We start from the raw sequence: 19,133 nt of genomic DNA, 5'->3' as shown, positions 1-19,133 counted from the left end.
TGAAGTGCTTTGGGACCTCCTGAGGTTGTGAAAGGTGCTATATAAATGCAAGTCTTTTCTTTTTAACCAGGCCTCACTCACTTGAAATACCCAGCAAGACGAGATCACATGGGACTAAACCACATGACTTATACTTTCCCTGCCAATTTATAGCAGAGTTTCCTTGACTTTGACATGCACCTTTCATATTGGGATTTCCACTGGCTCAGAACAAGGTAACTGTAGACCTAGGTGCCCTGTTACAATTAGGATCAAATGTCTTCAGTCAGGGAGCGATAAAGTTAAAAAATGTCAAGACAAGAATTCATGGAAGAACTCAATCCACATGTACTGAATAGGCAAAAAGGTCAGAGCAATTGAATGCATTCTTTCTAAATTTATATCGAGACAGTGAACACTTACTTCAGTGAGTGAGGTTGATCCTACAATATGAAAATAATTTCAGTTCAAAAGAAAATCTCCAGTTTTGTAAATAAGGAAAATGGTTATTAAATTCAAAAACTTTTTGTACAGATTTCTATCTGTTTGTAATATTTTGATTTAGTCAGTGAGTTACTGGGAACCAGCTCAGTGGAATGACTTAACTCAACAGTGCAAGAAAGCTAAGTTCACATCAATATGCTTGTTGTGCAGGATTGGGTACCTAAGTTTAATGTTTTCCTTCTACTTCTTAAATGTTCTTTAAGTTACATATTTTCAGCTGACCCCTGACATTGTGGCTAAGGTAAGTAGAAGGAATGTGTAGGGGTATGGCCTAGCAACAGGAGGGCAGAAGTAATCAGGAAGGGAACCACTATATCCATAACACATTAGGTTCAGGAGTGAGGCCAGTCAAATGCTCCAAGTGATTTACATAGAGGAAAGAAAACAATAGATAAAAGGAGCAAGGAAGCAGATGCGGAGCCATACTGCAAGAGTTAGGAGAGGTGCTCAAAAAGCTTGATTCAAAATATGGGTTTTGAGAAGGTTTTAGAGATGGCGAGAGAATTGAAGGGACAGAGGAATTTAAGGAGGGAGTTCCAGAGAATAGGGCCAAGGTATCCTGAAGGTTCTGCCACCAACACTGGGGCAAAGGGAGGAGGTGCATCAAAGACCAGATTTGGAGGTCTGAAGAGGATGTGTGGGGGTCTAAGGCTGTAGATACAGTGGGGTTTGGCCTGAGACAAGATTGAAGATTTTAAATTTAATTTTTTAAAAACAAAATGCTGCAGATACTGGAAACATGAAACAAAAACAGAAAATGCCGGAGCATATATAGGCTAGTTTGCTTCTGTGGAGAGAACAAACAGGTTAACTGACATGCTACATGTTTCCAATATTTCCAGTTTTTGTTTTCAATTTAATGTATTGGGAGAGAGGGAGCAAATATCGGTCAGCAAGGATGGGAGTAATGGGTGATCGAGATATATGGGCTGAATTTAGCGAGTCCGTTTGGAGCGGGAATGGAGGCATGGGGGGGCCGGAGAATAGCATCGAACACGTCTGTCTGGAAATTCAACGTTGTGATGTCAGTTCTGGATTTAGTCAACAGTGGGAAAGCACCAAGACAGTGTTGCCATACCGTGATGGGAGTGCCATTTAAATTGTAGAATAGTAAGTTATAATACATTTGCATGCAATAGATCACAATTCAATGGGGGACTGGGAATTAAGTGGGCGATGGGCAGCCCTCACATGCCTTCAGATCCACAGCTGTTGAAAGCTGGCAGCACCAAGGCGAGGTCTCAGTGCTGCAATGGGTAGGCAGCCATGACCAGCACTGGATGGGGGAAGAGGAGGGAGCAGAGGCTACATCGGCCTGCAGTGCTGTGCGCTCTGCATGGGTGGGCTTGGTCTCAGGTGGCAGTACTGGGTGCGCTTGGTCTCTGGTGGCAGTACTGGGTGGGCTTGGTCTTAGGTGGCGGTACTGCGTGGCCATATTATTGGGTGGTCTGCATGGGTTGACTCTGTGCTGTTGACTCTAGAGGCTCGTCACGAGCCTGGGGCTCAGCATAGGCCTGGCCACCCACAGTCCTACAACTGTCAGAGGCCTCGGCTGTCTCAGCCTCAGTCAGCTGCTTGGGCACGTGTGCAGTGCTCTCACCAGCTTGTGACACTGATTCTAAAGCCTAGCGCAATCCCACTGAGGTGAATAAATCTGTGCTGGTGGAAGGTGCAGGAGAGTCATGTGACGGTGCAGCCTCTGACTGCTCCTCCGCCTCAGAAGTTGACTGCTATCCCCATTCTGATGAAGTCTCCTGCGGTCACCGACCTGCAGGAGAGAACACAAACATGTGTGGGTTAGGCTGTGCAGATCTCGTCATGATATCCATACATGATGTGGATCTCCAGAATTGAACTGTATGTCGTTTGAAGACAATCCTCACTCTCTTGCGCGGAGACTCCAGTCTCACCATTCGCAATTGAGCAGCCGCCCTGGGTCCCTGCTAACTCCAGTGCCTTCTCCTCAGCTGTAGAGAGAGGCCAGATGTCTGGAATTCCTCCACCTGTCTGCAAAGTCTCCCTGTTGTTCTGGGCCCTCTTATCCTGCAAGTGGAAAGAGGGAGATAGTCATATTTTGCTGAAAGATCAACATGACAGTTCTGCTCATGGAAGCTGCTTGTCCCCTGCTGGGGTTTGCTATATGCTTATCCTCATGCCAGCTCTCAGGGGGTGAGCTTAGAAAGAAGGTGGCCCGTGGCCGAGATGCAGCCATGCATCTATCAGGATGCGATGATGCTTAACCACCTTTGCCAGAGTTTTTGTAGTCCCTCCCTCCCCATTGCCCACTTCCTTCTGCATAGCCACATGCAATCCTGAAAATGGAGAGTGGTATGGAGCACTCATCTTAACAGAATGAAGGAGGTCATTGATCCTCTTGCGGCACTGGACCTATGTTCAGGAGGGTGACCGTATGGCTTCTGACCTCCTCTGTGATCGCCATCTAGGCTTGCTTGGTTAGGCAGGAGAAACTCTTGCCATCGCTGGGAATAGGACCTCCCGCCTTTCCCTTGCAGGCCAGAGGAGAATCTCCAGCGAGGCATCTCTAAACAATGGGGCCACCCTGTGTCTTGCTTCTGCCATCCTGTAGGGTCCTTCTCCAGGGGGGCTGGTGGGGTGGGGTGGGGTGTCCAGGAGTTACTCCAACACCGATTTCAGCAGAGAACTCAAAACAGCGAATGACTGAAAAGCAGCAATGCAAACAGGGCTGACAGGGCTTTAAATATGACGCCAGCACATACCGTATTCGGTGCCTAGAATCCCACCCCGTCATGTGATTGGCCATTCCCCACTCCTCCATTATTATAATTGGCTGCCTGCCGTGTAATTGCGGTAGGCGTGTCACACACGTGTCGAGCAGCAATGACGCCCACTTTTGGGTCCGCCAGCCAGACCCGCGACGTTCACTAAATTCAGCCCATAGTATGGGACAGGACATGGGTTGCTGAGTTTTGAAAAAGTTGGAGTTCATGGAGAATGAAGGTTGGGAGGTCGAAAAGAATAGCATTGGAGAAATTGAGTCAAAAGGTTTCAGTGGCAGTTGGAGTATGGTGGAGGTAGAGGCAGGAGATCTAGCTGAGGTGCCAGTAAGTAGTCGTGGTGATCAGCAGGGTGCAGGGTTTCAAGCTCCGCTCTGTGTCAAACAGAACACTATGATTTTGCATGATTTGGTTCAACCTGAGTTGGTGGCTGGGGAGGGAGATGGAATAAGTTTGGAGGGAACAGAATATAGCCGGGATCAAAAATGACAGCATCAAAATTCCCGATGTTCAGTTAAAATTTTTCTTTCGGTTCATCAACAAGCTGATGTCAAAAAGGTAGTCTGACAAGTGCAGAGGTGGTTGTGGATCAGGGGAGGTGGCCAAGAGGTACAGTCCTGATTGGAATCTGGAGTGCAGCATTCCTAGTGAGGTTGCATCACACTGCTGGGCCTTGACTACCCTCTCAAAACATTTAAAATTTATCAGTCACGAGCATTACTTTGTGCATGTATGTAAGAGTACATGTGTGGTGCTCCCTTACGGTGACGGGAATGGGATTTATTTGCACCCAGCATGATAAATTGGGTCTGCAAGTTGTGAGCCATTCTTGGCAGCTACTGATAGGTAGCATGTTATGGCTTCAACCTCAAAGTACAAATAGAGCTATTGAATTTAATATTCTAAATTGACATTGGATTCAGCACCGTTATCATGCAAATCCAATGTGTGTTTAGAATACAGCATGGGGTAATAGAGTCATTAACCTCGAGTGTTTCACTTTCAACTGAATATGTTAATTCAGCTCCTTTCACAGTCAGGTTCAGTAGTTCCTCTTTGCCAGTTCCTTCAACAATGTCATTAATATTCAGCATTTTTAAAACAAAAATATAAAAACAAATGGTATACACCTTGAAATTATACCATTGGAGGCCACCATATGAACACTTCAAATGTTGGTCTCTTTATGTTTAAAATAAATGGTTTAACACCTCCACCAAAATAAAAAGAGAGAAGAATTTCAGACAACTGTATGCTAGCATCCCATGTTATGATTTAAGGCCATAATTTCTTCTTATTCTAAAGATGATTTAAGTTTATTTGTGTTTAAATACTCCTATTTCGTAAAATGTACAAAGGTAAAGGTTTGTTACTTACACAATGCTCACAAGTAAAAATGCAACTATATTAATAAGTGCAGAAGAATTACAATTGATTTTTTTTTTAAACTTCAATAGATGTCTTATGCCTCAGACCAAAAGTTAATATATTAACTATAAAGATTTACTGAGGACTGCATTCTTTCAGCAAACACTAACCTAGGCTTTATAGGTTTTGCTAATTGGGTGTGACATTGGATTTAGCCATAAATCACATGAAAGTGCTACAGTTAGCATTCCATAAGGTTTGCCTGGGAAGTTGGCCTCTTGAAAGTAAACTGACGCATGACTGCACATCCTTCAAGGGAATCGTCCCCATTTACCTGAAGTTAACAATTTATAGATGCTGCTTTTAGAATTTGACACGATTGTTTCCTTGAACCAAATTAGCCAAAATAGGACTGAAGCTCAGGCCTGAACTTGTGGACCTAAGAAGTTCATTGGGTTAGGAAGGAATGTTGAATAAATCATAGAGAAGGCAAACTTAACCTTAGCTAAACAAATGATTTAACCAAATGCATTCACAAGGCATTTTCTTCTTAAGGTTATGTCATTGGTAGGCCCAATTAGTTTAGAAACAACTCTGAATTTAGATTAAAGTCAGATCATTTAGAAAGAATGAAATCAAAGATTAGGCTGCTAATATAGCTTTGTTAGATACATTTTTTGTTAGGGGAGGTGATGGTGTAGTGGTAATGTCACTAGGCTAGTACTCTAGAGCCCAGGCTAATGCTCTGGGGTAAAAACAAGAAATGCTGGAACCACTCAGCAGGTCTGGCAGCATCTGTGGAACTCCGAAGAAGGGTCACTGACCCGAAACGTTAACTCTGCTTCTCTTTCCACAGATGCTGCCAGACCTGCTGAGTGGTTCCAGCATTTCTTGTTTTTATTTCAGATTTCCATCATTCGCAGTATTTTGCTTTTATTTTAATGCTCTGGGGACATGGGTTTGGATCCCACCATGGCAGATGGTGAAATTTGAATTCAATTAATAAATCTGGAATTAAGAATTAGTCTATTGTGACCATGAAACCATTGTCGATTGTTGTAAAAATCCATCTGGTTCACTAATGCCCTTCAGGGAAGGAAATCTGCTGGCCTACATGTGACTCCAGACTCTTAAAAAAATGCCTAGCAAGCCACTCAGTTCAAGGGCAATAAATGCTAGCCTAGCCAGTGACACCCACATCCCACATCCCACAAACAAATATATTTTAAAAAATCTACACATTCTTTTTTCTCATCACAATTGTCCAGCTACTTTGGATTCTTTTTTTAGCTCTCACATGAATGTCCCCTCCATTGTCTCAAATCAGAGATCCACCCCTGTACATAACTACGTGGCTCCAACAACAACTTAAATTTAGGTAGCATCATTAATGGAGTAAAGCATCCAAAGGTACTTCACATTACCAAACAAAATTGAACACTGAGCCATATAAGGAGCTATTAAGACAGTTGACCAAAAGCTTGGCCAAAGATGCAGATTGTAAGGAGAGTCTTAAAATTGGAGAGAGATGTAGAGAAGCAGAAAGGTTTAGTGAGAGAATTCCAAAGCTTAGGGCCTTGGCACAGCTGCCACTGGTGGAGCACTGAAAATTGGGGATGTACAAGTGAACCAGAATTGGAGGAGTGCAGATACCTCAGAGGGTTGTTGGGCTGAAGGAGTTTACAGAGAAAGGTTGGGGTGCGACCATGAAGGGATTTGAAAATAAGAATAAGAATTTTAAAATTGAGGTGTTACCAGACCGGGAGCCAATGTGCGTCAGCAAGCACAAGGGTGAGGAGCGAAAAGGACGTGGCCAGAATATAACGCACCTTGCCCCCACCCCCGGGAATGGACTAAGAAGCTGGGGGGGCATAAAACTGAGTGGGAGGCGGTGGTGCCATTCCCGTCACCTACCCTCCTCCCCCACTGCTATTTTACCAGCGGGGGAGGTAGCAAATGGTCCGCCTGCCCTAGGCCAAGTGAGGCCTTTAAGTGACCAATTAATTGCCACCTAAGGGCCTCCTCCCACCACAGCTGGTATATTGCCAGCAGCAGACGGGCACTTTGCCACCCAAGGAGGCTGTCTAGTAGAACCTGGTGGCCTCCTTGCAGGCTGGGGGAGTGGCCCTCCTGATCAGACACCCGGTGCCCCATGAAGGGCCTCCAACAGCAGCATGAGCCACTCCCCCTAAAACTATCCCCTTTTCTCTACATTCTGACTCCCACCCACCTCACTGGAGCCCAGCCGATTGTCCCCAGCGAGGCCCGACCCCTACCCAGCTGTTTTAGGCTGGCATCCTTGCTGGATCCTCTCACTGGCTGTAGTTTAATAGTGGCCACCACTCCCTGTGGCACTGCTGGGATTGAAGAACTGCTGGCCCTCTGATTGGCTGGCAGCTCTAGGAGGCAGGACTTCCTGCTTCAGAGGGGCGGAAATCCCAATTTAGGCCAATTGAGGACCTGGACCACGTAAAATTACAGCATGGCATCCAGGCAGAGGCATGCCTGCCTGCGACTTTTTTGCCAGTGGGCAGGGCCACTGCCGCAAGGTAAAATTCCAGCCTTGGTGTGACTTAGAATATGGGCATCAGAGTTTTGAATGTGCTCAAGTTTCCAATGCTAATACTACTTTGTGGTTCAGTTGACATAAAATGTGCTTAATAAGGACAAGGTAGGTTAACTGTTGATCTTTTGGCTAATATGGAGATTTTACTTAAAGAATTCGTATAACATGTATGAATGATGAAATTGGACAGCAGTTACTACTCGTAATGAAATCCATGACTACATCCCTCAGAAGAATTGGCAGTTTACTATCCAATATATGACTGGGCTGGCATTTATTTTTAATTATCGTTCACTTAAAAGTTTTCTAAAACTGCTTGATTTGCCAATGAGATGGATAGAAATTACTTTTAACAAGATTATGTGGTCAAAGAATAATTTGCACTAATGCATTAATCAATCATTCTAGGGTCAATAATGAATTTAACTATGCACAATAGGCCAGTGATCTGCTTCATGAGATCAAAAGATCTAATGTATGTGAAATATGGGAAGGAGTAGTAAAACCGAATCCTGAAAAGACAAGGCAAATACTTCCAAAGAAACTTTGGTCCCCCAAAACAAAGCACGAGAGAGCAGAGAAAATAACCAAGATCATATTGAGAAGGATGAAATAAATAACATAATCTTCTCTGGCCATTACAGCATTTCCAGCCCTAAGGGTGTTATTACTGCTCATCAGGTCAATAATAAACACTTCAGTACCGGTAATAGCTGTAATATGCTTCAAAAATTACGTTAGAGGTCTTCCAGAGAGACGGCACAATGGGGTGGACATACCAGACTTCAAGTTGCCGAGAATTACATGAATCTTGCCTGAGTACAAAAAAATATCATGCACAAAGCTTCTCAGACACTCCATTTGAGAAAGGGCTCGTTAACTGGCTCCTAGCTGGTGAATCCTCTGACATTTGAGTCAACATGCTCTTTTGTTTCCCAGCTATCAAACAGCTACCATTGTCAAAATATGAAGTATGCTACCATGAGATAGCTGTACTGCTGGCTAGTGCACATTATCTTTAGAGTGTGTTTGAAATTTTGATAGCAGTAGCGAAAACATGAAATTTTCACAAATAAATTTATGACGTTGCGACATACGCACTCCCTTACATTGAAGAATTATCAGTATGGAGAGAAAAGGTCAATGAACTTCAACCTATGCGAACTGGAGAAAAAGGCGGGTGCCATCGGGAAATGTTATGTTTTACCCAACAGCACTGCCAGTAGAACCTAGTCCACTTGCTAGTCAACAATGTCATGATGCTGCACTTCTACTTATTGCGACTCCATTTTAAGGAAACAGCCAGAAATTTCCTCAGAGTTGCAAACGTTCCGCAGCCATAGCTTTACTGGAAGTGCAACAAGAACTTTTTCTATGCCATACTTTCTGTGAAACTATGGTGGTGGAGAACAACTCTGTGGAAATTCCTGCTGTGGATGTGTCTTTTAAGCAGTGCCAATTATACATCGAGTGTGCAACTTAGCATGTTGACTTACTAATTCCTACATTGTTGCAGAAGGTGTTTGGAAAATATGGTAGTGTGGAGTTAATGGCCTATATCAATCTGATGGTTAATGGTAAAGTGGTGCCAATTACAGATTTTGTTTGCAATTCCCAGCATAGATCAAGAAGAAATTTCAGACATTGCATTTACGAGAGAGAAAGATAATTGATTCTTATCTGATACATCCGTACTGTTTGTACAGTAATACTGTCTTCTCCTGTTTTTCAATTGTTGCATTTTGAAAGCTGTTTATACAAAGTAATCAATACTGCGCCAGCAAACATTTCAACAAGCTCAAATGTTTCTTGTGAAAGCCGGCACCAAACTACCCCATTCAAAATTACCTCCAGTATCAATTTGGAATTTGGCTGATTTCCAAATTGTCTCAGCCTTTTTTTATCAGTTGAATTGGCTCTCAATGACATTGATGATAATCGTTATTGCAAGCTATCAACCTGCACAGAAAAATGCAAACAGCTGGTAGTTCTACCCAAACACTATCAGGCATAAGGAAATCCAGCTCTAAATAGTTCAAACTTTCCATGCACTAAAATCTGTCAAAGCATTCCTCTGACTAAATGATTTCATTTTCTGTCACTGTATTCTGATAAAAGACTGTAAACCATGTTGGAAAACAAAAAGGTTATTTCCAACCATAGAGAAAGGGGAGAGAATGTTCTGCCTTTTAACGAACTTTTTAAAGTAAGGAGTAAGTAGCTGTTGAAAGAGAAAAGTATATTGTTATGGTCGTGAGGAGGGGTCGAAGAGCTTCCCTCTTTTCCCTCTCCTTGTTTGACCACAACAGGTTTAATTCTTTCTTAAAGTGGATGTACTGGCCATATCAGTAGGTGTTTGATTACTTACTTGCTATGATCATAACAAGAACCAATCAGTCAGGTTTTCTTGAGTTTAACAAAGAAAGAGGTTAATTTTATTGTACCTAAATCGAACTAATGAAAATAATAAACTATGCGCAAACTTTCACTCACACATACACACATACAAATAGATTACAGAGTGGGGAAATGTAGATTGATTGAGTTAGAGTCCATAGGAAAAAAGGGGTATACAGTCTGTGGGTTTGAAGATTTGGCTGGCTTCTAGCTGAATTCGTGGTCCTGAGGCTTTTAGTTTGAAGAGGTAGATGACTTGTTCGGTGGGTCTCTTGGAGATGGTGATACAGATGATTTCCTTCTGATTGTAGTCAGAGTATGTAAAGGTGGTCAGTCAACAGGCAGGATTTGAAGCTTGCAAGCTGGAATGGTGAGCGAGAGAGAGACCTCCTACTTGGTTCTGCAGGTGTCAGACTCTAGATGCTTCTCCTTGCTGCTGCAGAGAAACACAAGCTTAAAACCACAGATGGGGAGGGGTTTGTCACATGAAAGTCACTCAGTGATTCAAGCATAGTAGTTAACAGTATTTCATCTTTCTAAAAAATAAAGAACAATCAGTTCTCTTAAACTTCTTGGGCCTTGATTCTTGCTGGGAAGAGCAGACATAGCCTTGCAATGTAGGCTACAGTGATACAGTGTTGCAAATTAGGTGGCCATCTTAAGCTGCTAGCAAAGTCATCTTTCATCTGTTCTTTTTAAAATTTATTTAAAAAAATAAATAAATTCAGATCTCCAGTCAGTGGATTAAAGAAAATTATCATTCAACGAAGCAAGCTGGCATGACAATATGAAGTTTATGAGCTTGCTTTGAGAATGACTAAAAGGTATCATAACCTGCAGCAGGTGTGTGTTGAAAAGGGGCCAAACTCGTCACTTGAGGCAGAGAGAAGTCGGCATCTGATGATGTTCACTGATTTATTTTTATTAGTTTTTCAGAGACATTTCAAGCAGCTTTATTTACAAGCGCTAGACACTTGAGACTCGCAATTAATTATCCAAGGAAAACAACAACAACTTGCATTTATATAGCATCTTTAACATAGTAAAATGTCCCAAGGCACTTCGAGTGTAATCGGAAGTAAATTGGCACCAAGCCAAAGGAGGGGATATTAGGGCAGGTGACTAAAAGCTTTATCAAAGATGTAGGTTTTAAATGGAATAGAATAGAAATAAAAGAGAGGTGGCAGTATTAAACATCAATCCAATTACAACATAAGAATGTAAGGATACTATAGGGCATGGTGAAAAAGATGAATCTATTTAATTAGAGTTAATAAAAAAAAGAAAACTGCTATTCTGTTAGGAGCATATAATAGACTGATGAATGTTAGAATGAACACAGGAAGTAATATGTAGACAAATTAGAGAATAATACAGAAACAATAGCGTTATAGTAATGGTTACAGAGCTCTGTTTAAAATCATTTTTTTATTCATTCATGAGGTGTTGGCACCACTGGCTATGCCAGTATTTATTGCCCATCCCTAATTGCCCTTGAGAACCATAGAATGGTTACAGCACAGAAGGAGGCCATTTGGCACGTCATATCTGTGCCAGCTCTCTACAAGAGCAACTCACCTAGTCCCACTTCCCCATCTTTTCCCTGTAGTCCTGCAAATCTTTTCTCTTCAGATAATTAGCCAATTCTCTTTTGAAGGCTTTGATTGAATCTGCCTCCACCACACTCTCAGGCAGTGCATTCCAGATCCTAACCACTCGCTGCGTAAAAAAGTTTTTTCTCATGTCGCTGTGCTTTTTTTGCCAGTCACCTTAAATTGGTGTCCTCTGGTTCTGGATCCTTCCACTGATGGGAACAGTTTCTTCCGATCTTCTCTGTCCATACCCTTCATGATTTTGAGCACCTCTATCAAATCTCCTCATAATCTTCTCTTCTCCGAGGAGAACAGACCTAGCTTCTCTGACCTATCCAGGTAACTGAAGTCTCTCATTCCTGGAATCATTCTCGTGAAACTTTTCTGCACCCTCTCTAATGCCTTAACGACCTTCCTGAAGTATGGTGTCCAGAACTGGACACAGTACTCCAGTTGAAGCCAAACTCGTGTTTTATACAGGTCTATCCTGTATACATCTTATTGAAATGTGTAAGATTCAGAGGGGGCTTGACAGGGTAGAAGCTGAGATGATGTTTCCCCTCACGGGGGAATCTAGAACTAGGGGGCACAATTTCAAAATAAGAGATAATTTAAAAGATGAGGAGGGATTTCTTCTTTTAGAGGGTCACTAGTGTTTGTAATTCTCTTCCCCAGTAAGCAGTGGAGGCTGGGTCATTGAATATATTCAAGGCTGAGTTAGACAGATTTTTGATTGACAAGGGAGTCAAGGGTTATGGGGGGCAGGCAGGAAAGTGGAGTTAAGGGCACAATCAGATCAGCCATGATCTTATTGAATGGCGGAGCAGGCTTGAGGGGCCGAATGGTCTACTCCTGCTCCTATTTCTTATTTTCTTATCATAAAGTTCTTGGCATTGTACTCAAGCCCCTATTTATAAAGCCCAGGATCCCATATGCTATATTAACGGCTTTCTCAACATGCCCGACAACCTTTATTGATTTATGCACATATATCCCCAGGTCCCTCTGCTCCTGTATTTCCTTTAGAATTTTACCCTTTATTTTATATTGCCTCTCCTCGTTCTTTCTACCAAAATGAATTACTTCATGCTTTTCTGCATTAAATTTCATCTGCCACTTGTTCGCCCATTCCACCAGCCTGAGTCCTGTTATGTTTATCACTATCCTCTTCACAGTGCACAATACTTCCAAGTTATGTATCGTCCACAAACTTTGAAATTGGGCCCTGTACACCAAAGTCTAGGTCATTAATATATATCAAGAAAAGGAGTGGTTCTAACACTGTCCCCTGGGGAACCCCATTATATACATTCCTCCAGTCTGAAAAATAACCAATCACAACTCTGTTTCCTATCACTCAGCCAATTGTGTATCCATGCTGCTACTGCCTCTTTTATTCCATGGGCTGTAACTTTGCTCACAAGTCTGCTATGTGGCACTTTAGCAAGTGCCTTTTGAAGTCCATGTACAACACATCAACCACATTACTCTCATCAACCCTCTCTGTAACTCATCAAAATCTCAAGCAATTAGTTAAACACGATTTGCCCTTAATCAATCCGTACTGGCTTCCCTTAACTAATCCATATTTGTCCAGGGTGACTATTAATTTTGTTCCGATTTATCATTTCTAAAAGCTTTTCCACCACTGATGTTAAACTAACTGGCCTGTAGCTGCTGGGTTTATCCTTATAACCAAGGGTGTAAAATTTGCAATTCTCCAGTCCTCTGGCACCACACCTGTATCCAAGAATGATTGGAAGATTACAGCCAGTGCCTCCGCAATTTCCACCCTTACTTTTCTCAGATGCATCTCATCCAGTCCTGTTGACTTATCAACTTTCAGTACAGCCAGCCTATCTAATACCTCATCTTTTGTCAATTTTTAGCTCATCCAGTGTCTCAACTACCTCCTGTTTCACCATAACTTGGGCAGCATCTTCTTCCTTAAATTGGTCACCAATTTAAGGATAAAGACAGATGCAAAGTACTCATGTAGTACCTCAGCCATGCTTGCTGCCTCCATCCATAAATCCCCTTTTAGGTCCCTAATCAGTCCCATTCCTCCTTTCACCACCCTTTTACTATTTATATGCCTATAGAAGACTTTTATGTTAGCTGTGAGTCTCGTCTCATACTCTTTGCTTCTCATTTGTTTTTCCACTCCCCCTCTGAACCTTCTATATTCATCCTGGTTCTCAATTGTATTATCCACCTGACATCTGTCATATGCACCCTTTTTTGCTTCATCTTACTCTCTATCTCTTTCATTATCCAGGGAGCTCTGGATCTGTTTGCCCTACCTTTCCTCCTCATGGGAATGTACCTTGACTGTACCCAAACAATCTCCTCTTTCAAAGTAGCCCATTGTTCAGTTACAGTTTTGCCTGCCAATCTTTGATTCCAATATACTTGGGCCAGATCCATTCTCACTCCATTGAAGTTGGCCCTCCCCCAATTAATTATCTTTAGTCTGGATTGCTCCTTGTCCTTTTCCATAGCTAATCTAAACCTTATGATGTCATGGTCACTGACCCCTGAATGTTCCCCTACTGTTGCTTGATTCACTTGACCCACCTCATTGCCCAGAACCAGATCCAGCAATGTCTCCTTCCTTAAAAGCAAAATACTGTGGATGCTGGAAATCTGAAGGGTCACTGACCCGAAATGTTAACTCTGCTTCTCTCTCCACAGATGCTGCCAGACCTGCTGAGTATTTCCAGCATCTCTTGTTTTTATGTCTCCTTCCTTGTTGGACTGGAAACATATAGATGTAGAAAATTCTCATAAACACACTCTAGAGACTCTTGCCCCTCTCTGCCCTTTACTCTATTATTATCACAGTCTATGTTAGGATAATTAAAGTCCCCCATTATATCTACTCTATAATTCTTGCACCTTTCTGTAATTTCCTTGAAAATTTGTTCCTCTATATCCTCTCCACTAGTTGGGTAACAGGAACATGGCTGAAACAATGGGATTGTTACCTGTGATCAAGGTGATCAAGGTGAATAGTGTGGGGTGTAGTGCTGGAGTTTTTGCCCCAATATCTTTGGTGGTATAATGAATTTCACACTCTTCTTCTCCAGGTGTATCTTTCAATCTCCCTCAGGGCTTTACAGTGGACAGTGTATTTTTTTTATTCTTTCATGCGATGTGGCCGTCGCTGGCAATTTGTTGCCCATCCCTAGTTGCCCTTGACAACTGAGTGGCTTGCTAAACCAGTGCCTAGCACATGCATAGTCTGTCAGAAAGAATAGGCTCTCAAGTTGACTAACTTTTCCTCATTTCTAATCTTATGTTTTCATGCATTGGGAGAAAGTAACATCTTTCAGCATTTTAGACCAACATAGTGACTTCAGCATTTCTCAGAGCATACTGGGCGATATTTTTAATACTCTCCTAGCTTTTATTTTTAACTCAATGCATTAGTGCCTTTAATGAATGTGGCTAACGAGAGCCCAAGTCCTGGTCCCTGTATGCCAATGATGGTTTCTTTGCACAACCTGATTCTTCTGTGCCTGGGAAGCCTTTAATTTTATGTTTGAAGATCGATGTCTAATGTTTAATATTGTGTTCCATACTTTATTTGTTGTTTTCCAGTTGATCTTTTACATAAACTAAAGAAATAATTAGGAGAAGCAAAATAGTGTGAATGCTGGAAATCTGAACAACAAACAGAAAATACTGGTAATTCTCAGCAGATCAGACAACACCTGTGGAGAGAGAAACAGAGTTAATGTTTCAGGTTGGTGAGTTCTGATGAAAGGTCACTGATCTGAAATGTTAACTCTGCTTATCACTACATAGGTGCTGCCTGACCTGTGGAGTATTTCCAGTATTTTTGGTTCTATTTTAAATAATTTGGAGAAGTTGGAGTTCATGTAGGGTCGGGTTTGGGTGCCTTTGGTGAGGAGAATGTTGTTCAGGTTGAGGTGGAAGAGATAAAGGCATGAATGAGCATTTCAGGGTTGGTAGAGTTGAGGTTTAATTTCCTCTGTGACTTTGCCCCTCCCTCCCTCCCTCTTGTATGTCTTACAACCACCCAACCATCCCCACCCCCCGATCATTCTGTTCTTCAAATTTAGGTTTCTTAGGCATCCTCCCCTTCCTTTGCCCACCACCATTGGCAGCTGTGTCTTCCTTCAGTTGCCCAAACCCTATGCGCTGGAATGCTCATTCTAAACCCCTCCATTTCTGCAGCTCCCTCTTCTCCTTTAAGACCCTCCTTAAAGCCCAGCTCTTTGCCCAAGCTTTTAGTTACTCCTTCTAACATCTCTTTCATTGGCTTGGCATCCATTTTTATCCATTCACCACTGTGAAGTGGCTTGGGATATTTTTCAATGATAAATGAGTAAGGTAGATGTATAAGTGTTACGTCTCTATGTGCTTTATAAATGCTTGTTGTTTTTGAGGTAGGGACTGGAGTAGCCCCCAATATTGTGTGATCTGGAGCAGATCAATGTGAGAACTAGCAGTTTCAATAATGAATGGGAGTGTTAGGCAAAATTAATAATTGGTTCAAAAGGACTGGAATGTAATCAGTGCACTGGTATAAGACCATGAAGCAGAAAACTATTGTTTCTAATACTCAAGTAACATAGAATGCATCGGAGAGTGGAACTTTAGGGTTGCACTTCTTGGTTTGAGGAAGGGCTGGGCAGCAGAATATTTGGGCATTTCAGAGCCATTTCACAGTGGCTAACTCTGGTTATCTGACAATCGTTCATCTTTGAGCTGATTATCTATGTTATGTCTTCTACTTAGAGAAATATCTATGAAGATATTTTATTACTCTGTTCTAAGCAACTCATCTTAGGCATGCAACCTATTGTTACGGTTGAATTTCTAAAGGAATCAATCTTGCATCAAGCTGAACCAGCTGGTTTTACCAAGTTATAATTGCAGCATTATTATACCGTTACTTATTTAATCACCCCATTTATATTGCTGATGATGGCAGCCAGGAATTGCTAACAGTGTTGTATTACCTGATGTTAATCTTCAGTCTTCATCATCAGCAATAATTAAATAAAGCGCTGCTGAATGGGAATACTTCTACTCCCATATTTGCTTCGTTTGTGACCTGTTTCCTGCGCCCCCACCGTCACCCCCACCCCCACCACCACCCCCCCCCCCCACCCCACCACCAATAATTTACCTCCTGTCCTCCCACGTTACGTCTCTGACTTGCACTATTGATTTTATTTGAGAGAGATGGTGGGAAAGTCCAACACAAGACCAATCTTCACAGAGGCTGTTAATTTTGCATTCCTTGAGCGATTCAGTTGGGGAAGTGATCATTAAATAATATTGCAAAGACCTGTACTATTATGAGCAGATGTAAATTATCCAATTTCTTGGGTGTTCACAGGAAAAATAAATCTTGAAGAAGAATTACATTTGGAACGTGATTTTGCTTTTTACTTAGCTAACATCAATGTATGAAAAAATAATTAAGTGGTGATTATTGGGCAGTGCCTTTGATAGTATCATTAATGCTATGGTTACAGGGTATCTCACAGCTTGGCTTAGCTTTCAGGCTAGAAAGCATTTGTAGTTTAAGGGCTTTTCTATTTTTGTTCTCCATAGAGGTCTGTCAAGCCTTTTGTGTCGTTTCACCATGGAATTTTAACTGTAGCATAACTGGAATATTTGGTTAGCTTCACAGAAAAATCCAAAAATACAATCAGCTAACAATTCAACGTGTTGCTCAGCTGTTCTAATGACCAGCAGCATTGCTACTGTCCTACAGTGACATAACAGAAATAAATTCTGATAGGAGTCTGAGAGCCTTTGACTTCTTGGCCTGACTTCATGGATTAGACCGCATCAATTAAAGAAGTTTTCCATATCCTTTGTATTTCCGTCAGCACCTGGGTCCCCCACTGACTTTTCATTTGAATGCCGTTGTGCAGGTTTAAAAACTATTAGCAGCAATGCCTGACCTTTACCCTGCGGGGTAGGGCACCCTGTGGAGCCAAATAACACAAAAAAATAGCAAAGAATAAGATCAAATAGGTAGTAAAATGTCAAGTGACTGGGCCACAGTTAAATTATTAAGTGAAGCTTTCTGTCGCTGTTTGAACATAGGCAGGGTAGGCCAATAAATGCTCCTTCTCTTCCTGTTTTGTTTCTTTTTTAAAAGTATTTGGTGATATTTACAGCAACTCAGGTACTATATAATAGTACAGTCTTATTTCAATCAGTGCACATTCATTTTCAGACTGTGCAGGAGATACTCAGTTACAAGTTGTAGAATATGGAATTCGGTTGACAGGAGTGCAATCAAGGCAATTCTGACTTGTGTAGTTCCTGCTCACCATTTCCTAAATACATCTTTCAACGTCTTGCCATCAGGTACTCAGGACGTAGCACAAGTATCATATGTGTAGAGAGCTCTATATATGTGTGTGTGTGTGTGTGTGTGTGTGTGTGTGTGTGTGTGTGTGTGTGTGTGTGTGTGTGTGTGTGTGTGTGTGTGTGTGTGTGTGTGTGTGTGTGTGTGTGTGTCTCCTGTTGTTTTCAGCACAGGGAGTTAAGACCAAGTGCAGTGTTCAGTTCAGACAGTTTTGAAGATGGGCAAGGTTGGAGCAAGAGAAAGGAGAAAAGAGTGATGGAAGGAGAGAAAGAAGAGGGCAGGTGAGAAAGCAGCAAGAAGTGGAGGAAAGGAGAGACACAAAGTAGTTGGGTATAGAGAGAGGAAAGGGGAGAGGGAGAGAAGGGGAAGTTGAGAAGAGAGAAAGGAGGGAGAGGGAAAAATGCAGTAGGGTTTTCAGCGATGTTAGGACAAAGTTCAGCAGGGAATGGGATGTGGGGTGAAGCTGAAAGGGACCTTCAGCCAAAGTGTGGCAGTGCCATTAGAGTGAGGTTTAGCAGTGTCAATGGACAGCAATGGTGTAGATCCATGATTCAACTACGAAAAACAGAACGATTAGGTGAGAATGAAGTTTATAAGTTATTTTTGTGGTCAGGATTGATAGTAGGAAGCAGACAGATGGGGGAAAAGCAAAAAACACTTAATTTTGCTTACTTTTATCAAAATGTCCATCATGCTCCAACAAAATATTTGGTGGACACAGTGTCAAATGCAATGAATTGCAATGAAAGTTCAAATAAGCAGTCAAACAGTAGTTGATTGACAGTCACGTAACATTAGGGAAACCGAGGAACAGGATTAGTCCATTTAACCCCTCAAGCCTGTTCTGCCACTCAATGAGATCACAGTTGATCTGTGAGCGAACTCTCAGACTGGAGTTTTATGTTCCCCTGAGAGCAGGCTGGGAGGCGGTGGCGGAGGATAGCGTAAAATCAGGTGGCATTGCAGGTGGTGCAGTGCCTGTCACCTACCTACCTCCACTGGTATTTTACCAACAGCAGGCTGGTAGCAGGTGGCCTGCCCGCCCTTGGATCAGTTGAGGCCCTGAGGTGGCTAATTAATGGCTATTTCAGGGCCCCTTCCTGCTGCCGCTGGTATTTTACCAGCGGCGGTTGAGCACTTTGCACCTGGGGAGGCCACCCAGTAAAACCTGGTGGCCTCCCTGTGGGCTTGGTTGGTGGGGGGGAGTCCCTCCTGCTCAGGTATCCTGTGCCCCATGGAAGGCCCCCTCTTCAGCAAGTGCCTCCACTAATGGAAGACCGCTCCCCCCCACCCCACTCCATGCCCCGGCCTTGCAATCCCAGGAGTGGCCACCACTCCTAGTGGTGCTGCTGGGACTGAAGAGCTGCCGGCCCTCTGATTGACCAGCAGCTCTTGGAGATGGGACATCCTTCCTTAGAATGGTGGATGCTACAACTGTAGGCAGTTAATTGCCTGAGGACTGTAAAATATAGTTGTGACTTTCTGGGCTGGCGGAGGCAGACTCGCTCCCGACTTTCCAGCCAGTGGGTGGGAACACCGACTCCACGTTTAATCCCAGCATATGTTTTTTACCCCATATCCCTTAATTTCTTATGTTAACAAAGATCTAT

General features: G+C 42.6%; 1 protein-coding gene across 4 annotated transcripts in view; it reads left to right on the top strand.

Moving 5' to 3' along the window:
• Window positions 1–19,133, top strand: part of nrp1a (neuropilin 1a) — a 192,953-nt gene that overhangs the window by 13,408 nt on the left and 160,412 nt on the right. The window lies entirely within an intron of this gene.

The sequence above is a fragment of the Heterodontus francisci genome, chromosome 2 (genome assembly GCF_036365525.1).
Source record: "Heterodontus francisci isolate sHetFra1 chromosome 2, sHetFra1.hap1, whole genome shotgun sequence".
Lineage (NCBI taxonomy): Eukaryota > Metazoa > Chordata > Chondrichthyes > Heterodontiformes > Heterodontidae > Heterodontus > Heterodontus francisci.
The sequence above is the reverse complement of the archived record's forward strand: the minus strand, read 5'-3'. Positions and strand labels throughout refer to the sequence as shown.